Genomic DNA, 25,671 nt, shown 5'->3' with positions numbered 1-25,671 from the left:
TTGCTAGTTATGAAGACATTGAGTACTATTTTTACGTTTAATTTTTAACAGAACTTAAATAAAATTTAAATGAAAACTTCATAGAACTAAAAACATTAAATTGAAATATATTCACTTTCAGATTAATTTTGACCAACTGGGATTTCGTGTTCTTATAAAAAATAATCAACTGCAGTTCCATAACTTTGCTTTTGTGTTTACTGAAAAAGCAAATGAACAAAATTCGGGGACCGAAATAGATTCTAATCATTTAAAAAATACTGTAAAAAGGACTACAGTTGAAAACAACATACAACAACATATACAATTGTTTTACGTATTTATTTATATAATTAAAGTCGTAATTATAATATGTAATACAATGCATGTATCGTCAACAAAAAATATAATTTATTTTAGTGAAGAAAAAAAAAATATTGTATTGCTTTTTACACAACACTTTCAATGGTTTTAATAACAAGCCATTAATACATTCTCAACTTCAATAAAATTGAATAGCAACTATTAAAGTCAACTGAAATTTGTGCTGAAATATGATTATTTTTTTCTACGATAGAACCGGCAGTATCTACATCAATATGATGATAAACTATAGAATAATGTATAGTAGACACAACGTATTTAATAAAAAACCATGCATTTTCTACTAAAGGCCAAAATATAATCTATTATCAAAGCTGTGGAAAATGATGTTATCCTGATAGTTTGTTTCCATACGAATGCAGTGTTACAATTGTGTTATATTTATTTAGTTATACAGTTCAAATCTATAAATATAAAATATTACAGTCATCTCTTTTCATAGTAAAATTCTTCTAAGCTGCTTTCTGCCTACAAGAAAAAAGCACATTTATTATTCTTATATCTTTTTTTTAAGTTTTGTATGTGTGTGTGGCTTTCTTTTTTATGTCTGTGCTGTTTTTTCGTCGTTCTTCATACAACGTTATCTATATATATATATATATTGATTTTAGATTTCCGAGTCTTTACAATTTAATAAATTTCATGTCTTTGTGACAAGCTGTATTCAGCACTCACCTGTTTTAAAAGTCTTTGATTAAGATCAACTTTTGTAAGAAAAGTATCTAACGGGAACATGTCGTATGTGACCATCATTACGCTCTTCCTTGGATGGTGACTTAAGACTATGTTTCAGGCAAGTGCTCATTTTACCTTTAAAACCATTTTTTGCTATCATCAATGCCATCACTCAGTCATTTTTGAATCCGTACCGATATCAATATTCAAAAGTTAGTAATTGTAGTAAGCATTGATTGTACGTAAGAATGTTTTAGTTCGTAAATGACTAAATGGTTTTAATGCACGCGATACATGTGCAAAGTTCCTATTCTAACAGAATATAGTAGTCGAAGATGAGCTTTAGTCATTTTAAAATCCTGTTGAGAGACGGTAAATAACGGAATTTGTAACTTCCGTTACTACTTCTTGTACCAGTCGGGGCATGGAACTGTAGGTAATGTATTTTTATATATGATTTAATACTAAACCTAGGAGCACATGTCTGGAGGATTTCATTCAGAATTGCTAGCTCTTTTAATATCCTTAAAAAAGGAAAGTATCATTCAAAGATTTTGCATACAGTAACATGCCGCGATGTCGCATTAAAATAGATCTTAATATAAGAACAGGTAAAAAGGTAGGGCAAATAAAAGTGGGTAATGGATTATAATCAGGGAGTAAGATAAAAAATGCAGTTTGATTTCAATTTGTGAAGGTATTCTCTGACCTAATGTTTCAAGGAATATGCACTGTTAAGAGGAAATAATTCTACAAAAACTTAACCTTTTGGAACATCTTTTACTTTCACGTTTCAACGAGGTATTAATTAATTAATTGTTTTTTTGGGGGGGAGGTCGGCTGGAGCTCTCTTTTTATAAGAATTTTTTTTTTTAATTTTCGGAAATGTGGGCAAAATTGGAAAATTATAGAATGGAACCCTTCTAGACCCCATTTTGAATAAGGTTAAATAAAACTATTAATTAAAGCCTATGCTTTTTTATTTGTGTGAAAAAAAATACTGCATTGGTAAATTCACGAGACAATACATGATATTTGTTCAGGTATTTGGGATTACGATTACAGCACTTTATTGTGTATCTAAAGCAAACGAGTTGAAAGCAAATGAGCTAAACCATCGAACTGATCTTTAAGTCATTCTCGATTATTCAAAAATAATACATGACGGATTTCGTAAATAAATAAAACATGGTTCAAATATTATAACTGTTAATTTGCATGTTAAACTAAACTTAACACTAATCAGGCTAAAACAAAACTAAAATTTACCTCATTAGAATAGTATATAGCTTTCATTTTTCTCCACTGTCGCTCATCTCCATAAGTCTTGACTGTATATATTTTTGGCATCTGTTGTAAATTGATACACATGTATCTTTTACGTCATCAAATGTTGGCGCCTCATATGACCTTTTCCCGAAAAACAAACTATTCATATTTGGATTCATTCCTCTTCTCCCAAACAGAAGAGGTTGTTGTCCAATGAGTCGACTTGTGGACCTTGTAATGCCTTCCACACTGCATATACAGCTTAGTACAATCACTGCCACGAGCAGGAAACATGACACTTTGGTATTCATCTAGATTTAAAAATAATATTACGTTTAATTAATTATCAAAATTCTGAGTATTGCATGCATCGATAGAAAGTATATTCAACACTCGGTTAAAAGAAAGGATTGGAAGAAAAAAAAGTTTTTTATTTATTTTTTTTTTTTTCGAGAAATGACAATAAATGTTTAGAATCGCCAAAATGCTTTTATTTAACAACCTCTTGTAAGCGCATTGTTGGGGAAATAACATTATATCCCAATGATGAACTGAATTTTAAAAAAATCACTTCCTGACAATGTAGTTATTTCTAAATTTCTATCTTTAATAATATGAATGATGCTGTCGTCATTAACTTTGCGTAATTCCTCAAAGTCACGACTTGATACAACAAACAATTTATAAGACAAATGCCACCTAAGTAAAGGTAATACTTATTAATGATATGGTTGAATGGTTGTTTCTAAACAATTTCCGACATTTATCCTGATAAATTATAACTATTAAGCGTATTTGTTTGTTAATTGCATTATCCGTATATTGGTTGTCATTGACTTTTATCGATCAATGATCTGATTAATTTTTGTTTATACCGCAATAATTGCAAATGAACAAAATTTGTGGTTTCTTTGTACTAGAGTATCTAAACAACCGTGCCCATATGCATGACTATATTTGGTACAGTTTTACATGTTTCGGATGTTTAGAACGAAATAAAAAATACGGACGTCGTATCTCTGTAATACGTACGGCGGCTAATTTCGCGATTTGCTTTATTAAAATGGGTAATAAATTCTTTTGGTTTTTTTTTTTTTTTTTGTGTTGATGAATCCGGTCTACGAGAGATAACTTTGAAATATCAGGACTAAATATGGCGAATCGTAGGATTCGCGATTTCCCGATCCTCGCGGAAATTTTCTACCATACGATGTATTGTGTTTGTGTTGTTTGTTTTTATTTACTTGGCTTTTGGTAAAGATAAGTGTCATCATATAGAGTACCCTCTTCCCGAAATTTTCAAAACATTTGTTCTCCTTTTTTCACTTTTTTGCACTTTCTTAAACCTGTCGTTCGACAGAACCTTCGACAATACAATAATACCGATTCTAAAGTATCAAAACTAATATAAATGAAACCAGTTAGCCTACATCGTCTTAGAAAGTTATGTGCTGGAGGCTATTCCTTTAGATTTAACTGAAATTTCCAAATACTTTTATTGGCTTGAAAAGCTTACCTGTACTTGAACATGACTTTATTTTATTACTACTTCCAGCTTATTTCAGTTCTGACTCAATGCAGTTGTCATGCATTAAAATAATAACCTAAATAATACTATTTGAATATTCATATTGATATAAAGTAATCCTTGTTATTTTACTTGAGAACTAAAAAAATGTTTTGATTTTATTGACAAATTATAAATTTCTAATATCTTGAGCCTTTCTAATATGCATTTGAAATATAATAATTCTATCCCTTTAAGGTTATGAATTTAACGTCTCGACTCATGTTTGTATGAATGACAGTAATGCAATATGATTGTCTGTTTAATGCACGTTTTTGATAATTTGAAAGACTTGTCCTGACAATGGAACACATTAATTGCTAGACGTCTCATAAATATTTGTCAATAAAACATAATTGTTATAGAAAAGAACATCAAATGCGTGATACAGATTTATTTATGCAAATATGATGTCTTATTTATACGTATTATTCTAATATCAGTCTTTTGGTTAGATGTTGCATTTGCAATAAAGAGCAATGAAACACAACTCTGTACGAATTTTGTTTTATACTTGAATGCTACTAATGTAAAGTATATAATTACACGAATCAAGTAACAGGTTTGACGTCATTTATTTAGTAAATGCATTTATGAGGTAAAAGAATTCAGTTAACATATTGTCTTCATTGATATAATGGAAACGTCATTTCGGTCGACACGTTCATATGACCGGATACCTTTTGAAGTTAACTTTAATCTAGAGGCTACCTAATTCTAATGCATGCAAGAGAAAAGTTATATTTCGTCAAGGTTTGGTTGTAAAATGGAAATTTCATTTGCAGAAGCGGATGGCATATTACCACAAAAGTATGGAAAATCAACAATAAGAAATGATAAGTAATCTTTGCCGTGCAGATTTGTAATGGGTTTACTCCATCATAAATTTCTTAAAATGGTAAAGATGCGAAAACGACTTTTCAAGATCTGTACCTTCCGTTACATCAAATTTAACTGGAAATTGATGCGATAACTGTCACATTGTTAACAAATTATACGATTATGCAACAAGAGCTCTTCTAAACACCGTGTTTTATGCTTTTTATTTTGTTTTCATCGAAGGGTATTGTTTCAAGACACGAATTGCACAAGAAGACTGCTGATATTTAGTAGTTATAAAGAATTGTATATCTGTTTTATACAACTGAGGCACTTAAGTAGTCGAATACAATTTGTTTATAAATATTCTACTGAATCATGGATTTTTACATTCTAATTATATCTGAACCTAAATCTTTTTATTATAATTAAAGTGCAATTCGGATTGAAATAATCATGAAAACTCTATTTGAATGCATTGATGTATAAGGCAGGGGAACTGTATTAGAGCGAGCAGTTTCATATCCTATTCTTCACGATATAGTTCTTGCTAATTAGATGATTTATTTTGTTATTAGGGGTTCATGAAAAATTGTAATTTAATAGAAATTATTCTGCAACACTTCACATTGTCCATTGCTCTTTTCTGTATTGCTAAATTTATTATAATGAAAACCATATTCAATTTTTATTTTCTGTTCCATTTAAGTAGCACTCCTGTTGAAAATCAAATGCAAAATGTGATACATGGTTGTAAAGCCTACATATTTTTATTTTTGATATTTTGTTTAAAATGTCATAGTAAACAAAAAGTAACATGTGGCTTTTCATAGAACCCTTGTTCATAAGAGATAACAATAGCGTAGAATGCACTGTAGAATTTAAAAAACAAGGGAGATAAATCACACTAAGATACAAAAGAACCTGTTTGATTTTTCATGTAAAATAACTCCTTAGAACAGAGAGACTGGAATGAATAATTAGACATTTCATTGGAGAGACATATAAAACAAACTTAATTACCAAAATAAAAATGCGTAGAGTTTTTGGGATGTATCACATTTTATAGAATTTCCGCGATTCTTACAAAGACTACTACTTAATTGTTAAGTGAACAGAAGAGTAAAGAATATTTGTTTTTCTTTTTTTTTTAATGTGGCCTTTTTCAAATTACTGTTATTACTTAAAAGTACGGGTGAACGAAGAACAAAGTTTACCTTAAGAGCTCTTTTTTAAACATTTTTGCATGCGTGTAGCAGATGAAATAAGCCAATATGTATTAGTCAGTTATGGTAATATTGCTTGCCCGGCTTCGATACCCTGTCAAAGTGGTTATATATCTTGTTCATTTCAGTAAATGACTTTGTATGCTTTATGGATCCTTCAACCTTAAACGAAGACATTTGTTGGGAACGATGTATCCTATATTTGACTGTTACTTGTGGTTGATCTTAAAGTCTACCCATTTATTTTTTTTATTATACAGTTGCATGCCAATGCATACTTACGAATGTAAAATGACAATCCTTTTATTATTATATTTATTTTCCATTTTAGACACCAAATCAAAATACCCTGATATATCACAAAATAGTGTAAAATCGCATAGTTCCTTTAATCGTCAAAATTTCAAGCTTTAAATTTATATTTGATTTAAAAATCTAACTTCATCAAATCAGACGAGAAATGTTTCCTTCAATCAAACAGTACGCTTTGATTATCACTTTAGAGCAATGCAAGTTTCATTTATATGCATTGTTCATGTGGTAATTTCATTTTCCAACATGAAGCTGCGTAATAAAACAACAAAAGAGCGGCACGATATTTTCACCAGCGTTAAATAAAACAGTATTTCCGGAAACAATTTAAAATTAGAAACTGACGTTTTGAGACTTAACTTCATCAAAGCCGTGTATTGTGGTTAACAATGGAAAGATCATTATTTTTGAAAATTGCGTCGTCGACTTTTTTAAAACTTTTTTTTCCAACATTCTTAAAAAAAAGTTGTGTTTTGCATATCCTTATACATTTGCAGTATAACGGGTTATAAAGTTAAAAAAAACTTTCTTAAACAATAAAATTCTTCATACACTTTAAATACTATATTTTTTTCCATATATTTTGTATAATAAATTAGTTTAGTATATACTGTGTAGTGTATATCGATCAGAATCATGCATCGTTTTGTCAATTGTTCAATATGATTTTATCCTTCTCGTATATTTAAATGAACAACTATTTCTGTCAATATCATCATTGAATGAGGTATAATTTTGTTCTGTTTTTAGTCTCACGGAAACTGTACAAACGAATGAAGAGGAGTTTAACATTTCAGAATTGGAAATTCTAACTCCTTAAGGAGGTAGACCTAGGGTAATGGACATAACTCTTGAAGTCAGTGGTATGTTTGTATTATATTCAATTTTACCAAAGCCTTACAAGCTTTCTTTGAAAAATAATGAAATCAGTCCAAGTTACTCTGATGCTTACATGAGATTTGATGTAAAATGGTGGATACAAATATTCCAATTGTGTCCCTTACCTTAGGACTATCTCCTTAAATATGGCTTTCTAGCTACTGCTAGCAACGATTAATGTGCCATATTTAAATTCATATTTACTGTCACAAATAATAAATACATTTCAGTAGTTGCATTCATGAAATGTGAAATATAAATTAACAGGCAGTTGAGTAGAAATGTATTATATACTTTGAAACAAGTAACACATGTCTATTCATGCTTTGAATATTTGAAGACAAACTATTTCTTTAACTGAGAAAGGTTCTCACAGTGAGAAAGCTTTTAAAGTTTAAATTTCTGAAATCGTTCCTTTCAAGTTGGTACTTTCTTAAATTTTCAAAAAATAGCCAAAATATACATAACAAATGATATCTTTAACTTCAAAACATTTTTTTCTATTAATAGATATGATAAAATTATATAAGATAAGATTAGAATATATCTGTACAAACTCCTTGAAATTTACAATATGAATGAACACCACATTCATGAGTACGAAGATTTATCATGGGTAACATTGATATATACATCTTAAAGTTTATAATAAATATCATTGACTAACGTTCAAATAGTAGGCTTAATATGATCAGAACTGTAAATACAATACCAAATACAATACCAAATGCAAAAGTGCGCTAACACGGGATTAAGCCGTCCAATACAGCTTTTACCAGTCCAATATGTCATATTGGACGAGTTAAAATCTATATTGGACGAGTTAGCCAACATGACATATTGTACTTGTTAGTCAATAACGGTTTCACTGCGTAAAGTTTTCCATGGTGGCTAAGTTATTAGCCTCAGACAAATAACTAGACCAATATGGAAAACCCTACGCAATAATACTATATTGTGGTAAGTTTTATCTGATGCTTGTAGTTTCAATACACTTTAATTAGTAAACACAAAACAGGAAGTTCTGTACCTAACTCATGAAAAAGCACTATTAAGTATAATTTCTAGTAATGCAAGATAATTGTTACGTGATATGAGTGAGATAAACTCAAAATTCAATCGCCACAAAATTTCCGGCCAAAACTAAAACATATTTGTAGTTTATTAAATGGAAAAAAGATTCATGAATTACATTAATTGTTAAAACAGACATCGGACGCTTAACTACATCTGGACAAGATTTCTCAGTGGTGTCATTTATCATTAAATCGTCTCCAGTTAATGTGGGAAAAATTCCATTGTCTTTCACATTTCAGGCCGAGCATACAAAGTTCTTTAAACAAAACATTCACTACAAACTATTGCTGCTATTGCTCTTGGATATTGATAATATAATGGTTCGTAAAATCCGAACCTCTTAGGAAAATTCTTTATATTTGTTTTATTCAGGATATCAATTTGGTTTTTTTGTCCCAGAAGGCAAACCTGGTAAAAGTATACACCACTATTGTTTACAAAAAAACGACAGACATAATACGCAAATCACGTCTGTTTAAAAGGCTATTTCTATGTTTGCATGGATTGAGTTGCATTGTTTGACACGTAGACGACTCCTTCGATATGTGTTTAAGATTGATAATTGGCGTTTATATATATAAACATATATAGTATATGGTTTCATTCAGTATTCCAATAATATTTGTTGTTCCACTAGTACACGATAGTAAATGAACAACAAAATAACGTTGAAAAAAAAAAAGAAATTAAGTTATAAAATGAATGTTTTCAATTATTTTGCCAAATTTTGTGTCATATAAAAACCATGTTCCTCTAAAATACAATTCAGTTAATAAAATTAAAAGAAGCAGTAGTCCTTTTCACAAAATAAGTCGTAGTGTAAAATTAGTCGTAAGTTATGACCTAAGTTTTTGTGAAAAGAACTCTAGAAGTGTATCGATGACTGTAAAAAAACAAAAAAAAAGAAAACATAGGTTAAATACGAAATCCTGAAGACAGAATATGAAACGAGAACCTTCACAAAATCCTAATTGGCAAGCATTAGTTAGTGTCCGCATCTTTTCTGGAAAGCGCAGAAGGCTAGAGGCGTGTTACTCAAAACCCGTTCGTGCAATCAAGAGCTGAGAATTACTTTTTCATTTTAGTATTATAAAATGTAACAAAATCTTTTCAATAAATCTAATAAACAATTAGATATTTTAAGAATGTTCAAGTATAATTGAGTTTCAAAATCGTATTAACACCAAGTGGTAATTGCGACAATTGAAATTTAAGCGAAATACTAAAACTGTTTGTAAAGTAGTCTCTATTGACGCTGTAATTAAATGTTTTGCCCAAAAGTGCATTTACGCAAATTACTTATCTTAAGTTGAAGTATCATTTTCAATGAAAACTTCAGTTAGATAAACACAGAAGCCACTTTTCTTAAATTTAAAAGTCCTTCTGATAGGAAAGTTAACCAGTTTGATTTAAACATACAACATCACTGCTCTATTACTATCTTTTAACAATGATTTATGTTTTTTGTATTAAGATTGTACCTCTTTGTACATATACTGAACCCATACCAATAAATTTTAAAGCGTACATATGTTTGTTTATCAAGTGAATCTTATGGCTATGTGCACAATTAAACTAAATTAGATTCATTTCTAAAAGACTTAAAACAAGGGCAAATGTAAATCCTAATAAAAAGCACATATGGAAATTTTTATTAATGCACAAATGAAATTGTCAGTTTAAAGACTATTCAACTTTATATTCTTATTTTTTTCTATTATAGGTTGAGTTGTAGTTTGTTGTTTCTAATTTTTTACAGTTGAATTGTTTTTGTATGTTTGTCTGTTTGCTTGTTTGTTCGTCTGCTTTATTTTCTGGGCTGTTCTTATTAAGTAACGTTTAAATATGATTTTTTTTTCTTTTGTCTTTTAACATATTCTAAAAAGGGAAATTTAAACTTCCTAATTGAAAATCATAAGTGAAGCCAGATTTAACATCACTAAAATACACAAAAGACAAGAATTTTATTTAAAAACTGAAATATGTTGGAAATGATTTTTTTTTTTACAAAAACAATGTAAATAAAAAAGCACACAAATAACCAATTTTAGTTAAAATAAGTTTATTATATTCAATCAATCGAAACATTTAGTTTAACTTAATAAGAATGATTATTGAAAGACCAACGTGTTAACATTAATATCGTTTGAATGTTTTCATTCATGCTTTTCAGCTTGCCGTTTATTGATTTACTAACACTTTTTCATTTATCAAAATGTGATCTGTCGGTTCATAGATTTAGTGAGGAAAATATCTTCAAAACAAGTTATCATGGAAAACAATATAATAGATAGTGCTGGGTTTCCGTCAATTTGAGACGTCTTTAAGGTGGTCATCTTTACTCCCACAAATCATCTTGTTAGTAGTCATTGTCGGTGCTTTCAATGAAAGTCACTTATTGCAGAATAAAATTCAAATTTTCAATAAAAAAATAAAATGAAATGAAAGCCGACATTTCTCTCTGATAAAATGAAAGACCTCTGCAGTAAACGGATATCACAGATATAGTTTCTACACCATCAAAAATATACAAGTATAAATACAGCATACTCGTTATTAACGAACACGTAACAATTTAAAACATTTCCTATTTCAAACATTGACATAGGTTGCAGCTTAAATAAAAAAAATGGGTTGAAATTTCTGGAATGTATAGTGTGTAACTACTTAAAGAGCTGATGAAAATTTCCGAAAAAGTTTCCTCTTCACAAAATGTTTTGCAAATGTATAATCAGTGATATATTTTGTAAGTTTCCAAGATGTTGAAAAAAAATGAAATCAAATTAATCCGTGATACGGATATAATATATTTTCCAAATGTAAGATAATCATCTAAAAATTTCCTACCTTTTTTCGGCGCTGTCTGCTTCTGTACAAAGTGATTGCATCGAATAAAAACGTCGCTTATAAACCGTCAAAAAATCTATACGCCAACAACGACGTGGTGAGGCGGGCGTTATAAAATCTGTTTTTATTGACAAGCAATTACAGCTAATTAACCTTTTACGAAGATGTGATTTGTTCAAATTCCCGCAAGATCACGCGAGAATATCGGACACATATTATGGCTGGTAAGACAATAGGTTTTCCGTCAATCAATGGCGGGAAGGTCTATTTCACTAATCCATTTATGGAAAGTCAAGAGGGCGAATGATCCTTTGATGTCCGTACTCACAGAATTAACACGTGGTCTGTGTTATGATTTATTTGTCTTAAGAGCCAGTTTGCTTAAAATTTGATCTTCGTAAAATAAAATAAAAGCTTTTAACAAAGGACATTTACTGTATACAATAGAAGTGATTCGAAAATTCCCCTGGAACATAGACGCTTTTGTCACGGTACCAAGCATCCTGAACGGATGAAACAGAGTTAATAAAGGTTCTGCAATATCCTTGGTCTTATGAGATTTTATGTGAGTCTAACTATATCATGCCTTGATGAATGCGTTCATTGTTTCCTACAAATTGCCTGCAATTTGTGTACATATAAAAATAAATAGTATTATCTAGGAAAGTCACCTCTGAAAAGTACAGAAAAACACACACCTTTGAATAGTTTCTAGACAATATTAAATTTATTTGAAATGTTTCATTTGTTGTATTACAAAAATCGTTGTTGAAAATGTAACCAAATATATCCTTTAGAAATATACGACTGTCATTGGGTTTTATCAATGCATGTGGATATTATCTTATTTCATGCTTATATTCCATTGATTAAAGTACATTTACACCAAGAGTAGAGAATATTTTGACATATCCTTTTTTATATTGCAAATCATTACATAATTCGTATTTTAATCATTCCTGTTTTTTTTTAAATAAGCACAATATATTCTGTGAGTTTAAAGTCTATGGTAGAAATATTATAAATACCTGACGAATTTAAGATAAAGATAGAAACAAAACAAATATAAAAAAGTATAAAGGAAAAAAACAAATAAAGTGTTAATCATAAAAACATTTGTAGGTACAAAAGGTACAGATTGCTTGAATTGACTTTCTGCTATAGATGTCATTATTTATGATATGAATCCATTTTGTATCTGCTCTTACGCAATTCAGGGACTTGCTAGTTAAGATGGGCATTCACTGTTATGGCATTGTACATACAATATTAACTTCAAGGGTAATGTTATTACTTCTAAACTTTAACGGAACCTTTTAATTTTCCGGTTTAAATTGATTTTGCTAGTTTGTTCGATAAAATATCCCCTTTCCATTAACATTAACATAAATGTTATTGTACATTTCCCAACTCATAATTCTGCCTTGCCAGTTTCGTAAGTTTTCGTAATACATGTACTTGTACCCTACTAATTGGTCTTTGGTTTTGGGTTGGTGCATTTACTGTTATCGATAAGGGGCATTTCTTGCCATTTTTGGGGTTATTTATTATGTTAAAGATTATCATTGCTTTTAGTTCTATTTATTTAAACTGAAACCTGAAATTATTGTCGTAAGTTTTGTAGCATATGAATATGCCCAAAATATCGTTTTCCCTATGTAGTAAATTTACAATTTGGAAAAAGATGAAGTACCAATTCTATTATGAATAATAAAAGGGGTTGAACGAAATTGCATGAAAAGTTAAAATGCATTTAAATACATTTCAGTAAGTTTTAGATAAATGTATATAGATAAATATTCATGTATTATAAATAGTAATCAAGGGAACCAAGATTATAGCGGTAATCAAAAGAATGTAATCCAGGGACAAAGACCATACATGGAGAACAGACACACACAACAAATAACATAGAGCAACTAAAATCATACATACAAAGTAACAAAAGCAAATTAGCAACTCGGACTCCACTAAAAACTGGGAGCCTGGACCAGGTGCACCAGTAGGGTGAGCGTCCTCTGCTTTTCTAGAAACACCCCCACCCCGAGTTGCTCATAAAAAGTCAAGTCCGGGGTAGACTTCATTTGATGAGCCAACCATGTCTTATTACATTGTATTGTCATTCTTACCAAATGACAATGTTTTGCAACGTCAGCGGGCGTCAACCAACTTCAAGCCATTACAACTGTCTGTTCGCACTCACCTGGGAGTAACCGTGGCATACAATTCTATGTTTATCTTTTTTATGACAAATTGGTTCCGATTGCAGTAGCCTAAATTACAAGACCAACCATTTTTACCACTTTATTGATTCATGGCAAAGTCGTTGACCGGACGGAAGAGTAACTGTCATCAAATCCGTTTGGGAACAATTTAAAAAATATCAATTTTGATATATTTCTTTTGTTTCTTTTGTTTATAAGTATATAAGAAATAGTCAAGGCAGTGATAGTTTGACTTACACCAAACAGGTTCTTATGCTGTGTAAATGTCGTTAACAAATAGGAAGACAAATCCTGCACCGGGAATTTAAATAGAGTACATCTTCAAATGTCTGTTTACAGCTTCCAAATAATTATCAATCAACTTTTGTGGTCCTTCCATCATTTAAACCACAGTATGTTTTCTGTATTTTAAAGTTTAATTAAAATGAAAAATTAAAGTGGCATTACATAGTAAGAGACAGTGCTCATGTTAATTATATTTTAAAAAAAAAGCATCAAGGTTTGAGTGGGTTTCAGGATGTTAGCAATAGACAGTTAAAGCAAACATGCATAAGTGGTTCTTTTTTTAAATTACGAAAATGTATTATTTTTCGATAGAGTTTAGCTATGTTTGCATCATTAACAATCACTTTCATAGGTGTAGGTTGGACGTGTGCTTATAATCATAAGGTCGATAGCGCTGTGGGTTCAAGCTCCACATGTGTATCATGGCACTTTCCCTAGACTCGGGTTTCACTGATTTTCCAAGTTGGATATCGGGCTTTCCTCCCTACAAAGAAAACACTTGATAACCATGCGAGAAGTTCATTCATGTATACATATTAGCAAAACTTTACCGTTGGTTCAAAACCTCTATAGAGCTTATGTTCATTGTTGACATATATGCATTCACCGACGTAAAATAAAATTTACCTTTACCTTTTAAAAGAACTGCTTTGCTGTTTATGGCCATAATTATCCTTTTTGTCTGGTGATGTAGATATCAACAACAACAAAAAAAACCAACCATTAAAACCAGAGAACCATGCAGAGTCATCAGAGTCTAAAGACATTACTAAAACATGAAACAGAATATCCACAGAGACATGATATTGACATCAGATTAAAAATGGAATTAAATACAAAACCTGGAGATAAGAAAATCACGACAAAAATTAAAACCTATAGCACTTACGTTATGAACTCTCACAAAAAACCGTGCCTTGCATAATTTGTTAAAACTTTATTAACATGACGCATGTATGTACAATTTTATCAGTGTTTGGGGTTGTCAATCCGGTAAGACGTTACAAAATGAAGATTTTTTTGTGAGATAGAAACTGTCAATTAATCAAATTATGTGTTGATAATCAAAAGTTTCTGTAGTGATGATAACAACACAGGCTGAACAATCCACGCGGTAATATGAAAATCAGTGTATAAATCGCAACTCACTGGAACTGTATACAACTAGTGGTTATATCACATATACAAATAAAATATAAGTGTAGCTTTACACAATGATATAAATAGATCTAAAAAGGAGTAGACGTCATGTAAGCACCATTTAATATCCCTCATACCAAATTTCTGATTTCTACATTACAAATACTCAAACTCTCTATGACTCATTCCAATAGAAAAGGCCCCCATTATTCCAAACTGAAACAAAGTATAGAATCACAATTTTATTTTTTAAATAAAATTGCATATTTTGCTATTCTTTATGTTGTTGTTCTTTTTTTTCGAATGCACAGTCTAATTTAGATATGTTTGGAGGAAAACCATATTCTTATATTTTTTGGAATAAATTGAAATTATTTTAACCTAAATTCAGAAAATGCATTTTCTGACTTAGGTAACATAAAACCATATTAATAGAGCCTTCGTGTAAATTTAACGTGAATTTGTCATCATGTAAAGGTAACTTCACCTGCCAAACATAAGAATGTTCTGTACAACGATACTGTAATATCATTTTTGACTAACTTTGTATTTGGACACATCAAAGCACATTGATCGTTACCATCACCGTTCACCAGACTCCCTTAGTTTTTAAATGTTGCAAGTTGCACCAGTGTTGTTGTTACATGATCTTAGGTGTTATGACATTAAATGCCTGAAGTAAATGACTGTTTCATTTCATCCTGTCAGCAGTAAGTTCATGAAAGTTTTAGACAATCAATTCAGCGTAATACCTTAGAACAACATGTGATATAGGATCATAATGGAAACCGGATTTTAGTTTTAACATCCGTCATTTAATTAGAGGGCATCAGACGTTTACCAAGAATTTCAAAGGTTCAAACATGTAGAATACACATTCAAGGCCCCACTAGTAAAATAAAAATAATCTATGTTGTGAAGTGTCTCAAATTAAACATCAATAAGGATAATGAGGTTGTGAACGACAGCCAAAGTAAAAGTAAAGCCTAAAGACCGTGCAGACTGGTAAGTTCTTTTGACAAGGCAGGCAGGTCTTGAAGTGTACAAAACGTTTCAGTGGGAAACAGATAAACAAGATGAACAAAACCAAAGTTCTTTTCAAACTTGAAAATTACATAAAGGTAGCACGATTTTAAACAGGTAAACGTAGACATGGGGAAGGTAAAAGTTTTGATAATTTTGTAGAAAAACTTGAGATTTTTATTGATTGATTGTGATCGCACAAATACTGACGACATATTGACCTTAACATAAGTGGTGTTAGACATGCAAAAGTGCAAGAACGTCGGTTAGACAAAAAAAAATCAGATTTGACAATAGAAAAGACTATATAGATGGGAAAAAATCTAACCTTCTAAAAGAGTAATCAAGGGAACCAAGGCTATAGCGGTAATCAAAAGAATATAATCCAGGGACAAAGACCAGACATGGAAAACAGACACACACAACAAAGAACATAAAGTAACTAAAATCATACATACAAAGTAACAAAAGTAAATGAGCAACTCGGACTCCACTAAAAACTGGGAGCATGGACCAGGTACACCGGTAGGGCAAGCGTCCTCTGCTTTTCTAGAAACACCCGCCGAAAAATAACTTAAGATGATTCGAGGCGAGAAAATTTTGTAAATCAGTGCACACAAAAGGAAAGATTAAACAGGACAACATTATCAGTGGTGCCTTTGCCCAAAATCTCAGTTGTGTTCAAATGATTAAAATAGTCGATAAATTTGACACACCAAATGATTTGTTGCACGACTTCCAGAATTGACTAAAGATCAGATACACTTCCAGGTGAATATCAAATTAAAATTGCCAACAATGCGAAAAATGTAGTACATCCACCAAGACGAATTCCTACGGACACTGAGCTCAAATCACAGGTAAAACGGTTAAATAAGAATAGACAGAGTGGGTCGACTCTCTGTGTATGTAGCTTTTCGCAAAGAAAACGAGAGAATCCGTATAGATCCCATGGATCTTAATGAAGCGATTCAGCGGGAAAATTACCCATTGTAAACTGTGGAGTTTGAAATTCCGTTGATTTCGAACGCAAAGGTATTCTCAGTTTAAGATGCTAGATCAGGATTTATACAAATAAAACTAGAAGAGTCATCTTCTTACTTGTCCGTATTCAATACTCCGATTACCTTTAGGAATAAAAAGTGCACCGGAAATGTATCAGCACATAATGGATCAGATGTTAGTAGAATTTATTGTAGGTGTCACTGCTATTATTAACGACATTCTTATCACTGGCCGCAACGTCAAGAAACATGACGATATATTGGAAGTTGAGAGTGCAAATTGTCACAACTTCGTCTGATCTTTGACAAGTGTTTTGTATGGAATTCAGAAGTTACATTCATGGAACACGTTATAATTGACGTCTTTAGCCTAGTTCCGGCATAAGTACGGCATTGTCGACATACCTGCTCCCCAGAACAAAGAAGGGTTTGAAGAATTCTAGGACTAGTTTAGTACTTCGCTAAGTTACTGACTTATAATGAATCAAGGGGACGCTCCACTTAGATCACTCTTGAAATCTTTTGCACATTTCATGTTGGAAAGCGAACAGGAATTGAGTTATCATAAATTAAAGCGTTTATGTAGGATGTGATTTGTTTGACTTTCAGAGCAAAACTTACTTACTTTGTACTATTTCCAAAACATTGATGTTCTGCCATTGGATTCATCAAATACAACATTCATCGTTAATGCTCTGATATCCATTGTGCAACCCATAAAATTCCTGCTAAACTCAGATCGTACAATAGACTTCAGTTCAGTTCGTCCGAATTCAAAAAGTTTTGTAAAGAACTAGGAATTGATCATGTAACATCTAGTTCTCATTTCCAAGGTGGCAATAGAGAAGCTAAACGAGCAATTCAGACTATCAAAAACCAAAAATAATTCTGAAGACAAACATTAGACTACAGGACTTCACCATTAAAAGGTATTAACTTATCACCTTCACAACTTCTAATGGGTGGAAAACCGGGAAACACTCTACTTGCATCGAATGATGTTTTGAAACCAACCGTCTTTCTGAGAAGAAACACTCAAATCGTGAGGGAAAAAAAATGTTATTAAGATAAGCGTAGAGAGGTAAACGAACTTCAACCGTTTAAAAACCGACAGTGCCGTCCGAATGACACATCTACTCGGTACAAAGAACTGGATACCATGAACTTTAATGAAACATAATTACAATCCAAGATCGCATGTTGATCGGAGTGATATACCCTGAAAATAATAGACTGTTCCGCAGAAATCATAAACAATTGCGTACTTATACAACAGCTTCAAAGGACTATGAACGAGATACCTCAAGTGACAATTTTGCTAATGAGGATCAGAGTGACATTCAACCAAATGAACACGAACCAAACAACACTGCAAATGACACTAACGCTACTATATCTGCAGTCAGTGGAGCCAATGAGAACACTGGTGTAATCGTTATCACCAGATCTGGAAGATGCATAAAGATATTTGAGCGACTCGTTAAACATGAAATTTTTACAAATTGTAGACTTTAATTTTCATGTTTAGCATCGGAGCTTTTCATTTATTTTCGTGCTTAGAGTAGGACTTTGAAGTTTTCAAGGATTTATTTTGACTGTGAAATTCAATTGTAAAAAAAATTCTGCAGACATTGATTTATTAAATCTATTTAAATTTGAACTTATCATAGCTGTTTATTTCTTTGTAAAGGAAAAGAAGATGTAAAATTATTCTTTGTTAATTTTGGACATATCTTATATTCTTTTGGGAGATCCCGATTATCTTAACACATTGTTCGTTACCATCCCCTTTTCCCAACTTTCTAAGTTAATAAATGTTGTAAGCTTTACCAGTTTTATTGTTACAGATACATAAATTTTATTTCGAACACACAGCATAACAAACTCTGAAATTGAATGTATAATTAAGCACATTTAGAAATGTTTTAATTTTGAGAGTTGGTTTAGCAATGACTGACACCGTCTTTAACTATTCAGTAGCGTGATTTGTTTACTTTTTTAACTATCGGAAATAAGGTGATAGAAGAACTATCAGAGTCGACATCGACGCTTTTAGTTTAGATCGAAAACCACCTTGTGATATTTGCTTACGCCACAAATGTTCAGTTGCTGTGCACTGAAATGTTTTGTTACGATTACATCATTAAAAAGTCATAAACAGAAATTATTCGAACAAAACAATGCAGAAATTTTAAATTAACTTCTCTTTATCCTGTTAAGATAAAAAAAATCAATTAACTCCTTTTCATTCTGTTAAGATAAATGAAATGTTTAGTTTTCATTGGTTCGCGCGAAAAAAAAAGGAGCAACTGACTTCAAAAGTAAAGCACTTCTAAGATTTTACACTTAATTTGTCTATGAGGATGGAACTTTTTGTACTCAAATAAAGACTTTGTTATGGGTAGTGTCTCGTATAGGGGAATATGCGAGACTTCCTTTGACAAACGCCGCGCGTCTACGTTAAAAGTTCAAGCAATCGTTTCTTAATTACATGAGTCATTTCCGAGATACCTCACTTCCGACAGAACCATTTTGCGCCATTCATGTTTCAGATCATTTACATATATAGCACGTCACTGACGCGTTATCCCTAAATTATCCCAATAAACATACAAACGATTATGGAAGATAGCTACTATGCACATTATAATATAGAGGATAGTCACACAGAAAATTTTCATGGAAAACACGAATTTAAACGAAATTCAATATTCCTTTGTACACGAACATATTACTAATTAACTCTTGTGACCGGATTGTCATACAAAATGTTATGAACAACTAACATCCGGTAGTTAAAAGCCATTTTACAAACGTAGTCAAATAAAATCTGGATTTTGTTGTAACATTATATGAACGAATCATATTCAAATTGTAATGTTTACAAATATGCGTTTCTTACACGAAATATTAGTAAATTGTCTGGTCCTTCCCTGTTATTGTGCCAAGTTCACGGTTTTATCTAATGTAAAATTAATGAAAAGAATGGAATAAAATAAAGAGTTGCCAAATTAAAACAGAATATGTCATCTTTTGATCAATAATTCATTTTTAAATCAGATTTGGACGTCTCACAAAAGCAACAAATTAGATCAGGCCGTGTATGTATTCACCGACACTTTATTCAGGAGTTGTATGCTTCTGAATTAATTTCAGATCAAATCCATAAATGTCATGAATGATTAAAATAACACATGGTATGGATAAAGACTTACTCGCACAATATTAAGACAGACGACGTCTTGACTGATAACTTTGTGTTCATATATGGTACGGTCGAAGTCTTCATACGTTGCGTGGCGTAATTTCTGATATGTTCTGCAATTTTTTTCACATTATATGTTAACAGGGATCATATAACTATCTTTTTCCGAGGAATTTTCTTCTTTCAAAACGATTAAAATACTGCAAACATACGCATACACTTTTTTGTGTGCATTTTTTTTTTGGGGGGGGGGGTGGGCACTACTACAAAAACTAAGACTTTTTTCTATACATGTACAATTTACATTCAGTGCAATATTTACTCATATCTTTAAAAATTAAATTAATTACACACAGAGAACCAAAACTTGATATAATTCCCCTTGTGTGTGTTTACTTTTAATTCTTAATACTTCCAGTGGTTTTTGCATGATTAATGCATTTGTGTGTTAGCTGTTCCACTTTTAAATTTACAACTTCCATCACTATATTACAATAACATGATTTTGTTGACTTCATTTTTCTCTGAATATGCGTGTTTCAATGTTTGTGTATGTTCTGTTGATGTTTACATTTGTATCATATCCTCGATCATAGATTTGTTATCTTGGTAAAACTGTGTAATATTTGACTAATACGTATTTAAAAAAGGCGTGCATGTAATCAATATGATGGTCACAATAACAACAGTAGAATACTTAGATACAAGTTTGTATGACTTGATTTAACCGTTATTGCTATATCAATTACTACAACCATGTCAAGTCCAGCAAAAGGTGTTGTAAGTTATGAAAAATGTAACTATGAGCGAAGACTATTTACTGAATAACACGCTCGGTTTTTTAGATAAAAAAATAATAATGAATACTAAACAATAGCCACGTTTAAAACTTAAAAAGCAACTACATACAAATAAGATTAAACATATAACGTTAACAGAGACGAGGTGTCCTTTAAAATTTATCTTGATCATTGTGAATATTCGTCAAGTTCAAGATGAAAAAATTTTAAATTGTAAGTGTACATGTATCTGACAAAAAAAGCAATTGAAATTCGTGTAATGGTGACTTAATAATGCGGATTTTGACATTCATTCCAAAGGGGTAAGCAGTCCCAAGAAAACTGATGATACTTTGTTCTAGTAACTTTTGCTGTTTTTCGCCTGAACATGGTTCCAAAAAGACTGGACAATCCTTTTAACTGTTGACGCCTTGTTTGTGTTCTACAAAATGATCACCAAACTTCCGATATGTCTTGCCCACGTAAACCATTTTACAGCGTTTGCAAACCACAGCGTAAACGACGTTTTCAGAGGTACAAGTACAACCATATTTTAACTTACAGACGTTGGCTGGCTCGACGACGTCGTCAGTTTCCCTAGTGAAGGCATGTCAAACAGCATTTTTGCTTACAGTGTCGCGTGCCGTTGAAACAAGCAGGGGTTGTCTAGTGGCACTCTTAAAAGAACTAGTTGCAAAATGCCCTTTCAGACTCTTTCCTTTCTAGAGGCAAAAAATATACGGGAATAGTTGAATACTGACGACATGTATTCGTCTTTAAGAACTATAGATTTAAAGTTGCAAATCAGTTTATTCTGGAATGAAATATCATGAGGATGATATGTCAAGAACAAAGGAACACGGTCATTGGTGTCACCCACTTTTCCATAGATTCATATCTCTTAACTTTGGAAACTGACGCGATCGCTCGATCCAGAACTTTGTTCAGATAGCCTCTCTTGAAAAAAAAAGATTTCATCGTGTTACAGTGAGCCCTAAAATCTTGGTCATCGTTGCAGAAATTGTTTTTTAGGAATGGAATTTTTGCATGACCGAGGATGACAGGACTGATAACTTAAGTAACAATGAGCATTCCTTGGTTTGTAAAAAAAACTGGTGTGGAAATTCTACCATCTTGGATTTTACAGTTGATGTCAAGAAACGAAAGGCTCTCCTGGATGATGTTGAAGATATACTTGATGACTGGGTGGTGAAAAAAACAAAATTGATGAATTACATGAAATCATGTTCGTCATCGGAGGATACCCCAGATCTGGTATGGGACTATGTACTCAGAGAACATTTTTCCACCATGTAGCCAACAAATATACAAGCAAAGCAGAGTCCTATTTTAGTTCCAACATCAACCCTAACGGACTAGCTTTAGTGTTTGCCATCGAAATGAAAGGTATTGAAGTTCTGAACTCAAGAATATTGAGGATAAGCATAGTGGCCTTGATATATATTGGTAGGTTCTCCATGATGGACATGAAAATATCATGAGAAAACGACAAATGTATTCAGTAGGACAGCTACAGACCGATACAAACGGTCTCTCAGTGTTCCTAATTTTATGTATCGTAGAAAGCATTTAGAAGGGTGATTTTCTGCACAGAGATACAACCAATTTGAGGGCTTCTTTTGGGATATCATGATTATCCATTGATGTTGAAATAAATTCGTTGGTTTTTCTGATTGTCTTTTGTACTACTAGCCCGGCGTTTTATGTAAAATTTAGTATATAAAAGTTGAAAATCCCGCTCTGAGACATAGCATTAAGCATCCCAGGCAACTACAGCTGACTTTTTTTCGCAGTTTTGATGGCAATGTCTGTACTCGTCTTGAGATGGCGGCCTGCTCATCATGATATATCCTTTCAGGGGTTTTGTATTAAGTTTTCAGTTTGGCTTTGACATGTTCTTGTGTACTTGTCAAGGATGGGGAACCAGTAAGATTTAAGTAGTGAAACCCAAATTATTAGGTTGAAATTTAGAGAACAAAAAATAAGTGGCGTCAGCGACTTCAGAACGTTTTGGCATAAACAAATATGACTTTAACAGGAGAGGGCGGAAGAAATGCTGGAGGTCGGTTTGACTTTGGAATGAATCGGCCAAAGGTGTCCTATGGACAAGATTCAATCCCTTCGACTTCAGACTTTTTTCAGGGTCGCTTAAGGCTACAAAATCTGGTATACAACGGAGAATCTCGTCAATCTCGCCTCTATAGGGTTATAGGTTAGAGCAATTGAAAGGTTCCTGGAGATAAAGGATAATACAGACACTGAAGTCAACCTCATATCATGACTTACAATTAGAGATCGGTGGTAAAGGAAAACTATAGACCAAACTTTACGACAAACGGGATAACTTTTCATTCAGAATTTATTGTCAGTTTTACTTTCATTTGTGGAAACATCCCTTAAGCAAATGCATATGGAATTTTCATATCACAACTTATAGGTTTCTGCCAGAGCTTGCCGTAACTACGCGGACTTTTTGTATCGCGCTGAAATTCTTAGTTAGACTTCTGGAACACGGTTATGTTGCTACAAGAATAGAGTCATCACTGCAGAAGTTTAATGGTCGTCATCACGAACTCGTGGATCGTTACGGTGTATCCATCTGCACCATGACAATTGATTTGTTCAATGTGTCAGTTTTCCTTTTCTCTTTTGTCTACTCTGGATTTGACTATTTATGAGCAACTCGGTGGGTGTCCCTAGAAAGGCAGAGGACGCTTACCCTACTGATGCACCTAGTCCATGCTCCCAGTTTTTAGTGGAGCCCTAGTCGCTCATGTGCTTTTGTTACTTTGTATGAATCATTTTAGTTACTTTATGTTGTTGTGTTTGTCTGTTTTCCATATCTGGTCTATGTTCCTGGATTACATTCGTTTGTGTTCTGCGAGAATCTTGGTTCCCTTGATTGATGACGATCTTGGATTATCCGTTGTATTTTGACTTGTCTGCCGGAAGTCAAATAATTCATTGTTGTGTTGACGAACTCTTCCGACAATATCCTTAGCAACTACTAGATGACAATAAGAAAAGAACTTGTTTTTGAAAAGGTTTTTTTTCAAGACGAAGGCGTTCAAGTTTATGTTGGACAGCTTGAACGGTCAGACGCATCAGTGATAACGAGTATTGACCGGAGAGGAGTTAAAATTTGAAATAAAAATCCTCGTTGTTGCAAATTTTATCTAAAGGATGAAAAGGACAAATTGAAACCCTTAGCTACTACACGAGGCGAAATGCAACGCCTTTTCAAATTTTTCCAAGGTCATTTTAACTTTTTAAATGTCTCATTTGTAGGTTTTCTATGTCCGTCTAAACACATTCATCAAAATTATTATATTGTTCTAGGCATGGACTTCCAAAAACAGTAAAAACCGGTGGAAAATATTCTAACAACCAACCTGAGTGATACGTATATGCTGTACGCATTATATTAGTTGGCCGATAGGATCATGTTTCAAATCAAATTACATGTTTATTCTTATAATAATACACTATTAACCTTCCATTGACCATTTAAGTTAAACCTTCCAATTTAGATTAGCCTTTTATCCAAAATGATGAATCAAACATATTTACTTAATACCCCAGGGAATAACGGCATTTTCTTTATTTCCATCTTTTAAATATTACATTTTCGTACATAGCTTCACATTCTTCAATTACTGTTGTTCCTTGAGTAATTTGTAAATGTAAAATATTTCTTCAAAAAGTATTCAACATTAAAATGTAATATACTGTCGATCGCTAATGTACAGTGATTTCTAAAAGCAATGCAGGTGTAATAACAACACTAATAAAATATCCTGCACTTTTTTTATATTTACTTGTTCTTCGTATGTTTTTTTTAAGATAATTTGAAATTAAGTTTTTGAGAAAAAATAAATCTGTATCGCCTTTGATCACATCGATATGTAAAAAAATCTCATGTTGTTACCACGAATCAACTATTGCCTTGGTCTTATGAATATCTACACTTCAGTAGTTCAAAGTTGTATATTTTTTTTATATTTCTTAATGGAAATTTTTCTTCAAAAAATATTATCAGTTAAAAGTAAACATATAAATACCAAGCTTAAAAAGATGCTGGAGCTTCTAATTCTTCAAATATCCAGGTGTACAGTTACTGGTCAGTATACTTACTAATAAAAATTCACAAAAACAAGTCAAATTGGCCATTTTGACAATTTTGTATCGTCCCACAAGGAATTAATATCAGCATCACCGACTAGCGTGCTGGCGGTTCCATAAATCCATTTTACATTGATGTGTTAAAAAAATACATTAGATAAATTCTCCAAATCTAAATATGTGCAAACATGCTTTTTATTTAGTTTAACCATTCTATCATGAACTGTGTATTACATATATATATTTCATAATGTTATCTCTGAATACATTTCTGCAGTTCATTGATACCAATAATTCAATACAACAAGACTAACTCACGACAAAAATACAGTAACACAGTTTTCAATGTTAAAATATATCATCTGGTAATCATTAGAATTTATATGACAATGTATAATAACAAAATAAAGTAATCAACAAATGAAATCATCAACAATGATAAAAATGTTCCTCTTAACAGTTCACTGTAAAATTTAAATAGTCCAAATACAATCCTTCCACTGCAAATAGTAGAAGTTATTCGTGTTGCAGAATAAAAACACCAAATACACGATGCCGTTGTACATACTATATGTATTATAATATGCCATACACTTACGTACCAGTAACTATAGTCCTGTCTGCATGCTGATCCGTATTTTTCTTTCGGAAAAGCCATTTCATTTCCCATTTTGATTAGCCAGATCAAGATCGATAACTCTTTTAAAGTGACATTGTCTTACACAGTTACTTATCATTATAGCCGCACATTATTTTCATCTCGAAAGTGCAACACTCGAGCGACAAAGTAAGACATATTATATGGTCTATAACCTAATTAGAATAAAATATGA

At 31.9% G+C, this 25,671-nt stretch overlaps 1 long non-coding RNA gene across 1 annotated transcript; it reads right to left on the bottom strand.

The window, feature by feature from the left end:
• Positions 1-307: 307 nt before the first annotated feature.
• Positions 308-11,140, bottom strand: LOC148612343 (uncharacterized). Its single transcript, XR_015924622.1, has 3 exons — positions 11,035-11,140; positions 2,308-2,618; positions 308-831 (listed from the first exon to the last, which is right to left on the bottom strand). It is a non-coding gene; the product is annotated as an uncharacterized LOC148612343 (long non-coding RNA).
• Positions 11,141-25,671: the final 14,531 nt, after the last annotated feature.

This window comes from Perna viridis, chromosome 7 (assembly GCF_037379345.1).
Source record: "Perna viridis isolate PV_CMFRI_1.1 ecotype Kerala chromosome 7, ASM3737934v1, whole genome shotgun sequence".
Classification (NCBI taxonomy): Eukaryota; Metazoa; Mollusca; class Bivalvia; order Mytilida; family Mytilidae; genus Perna; species Perna viridis.
This window is presented reverse-complemented; position numbering and strand designations above follow the sequence as displayed.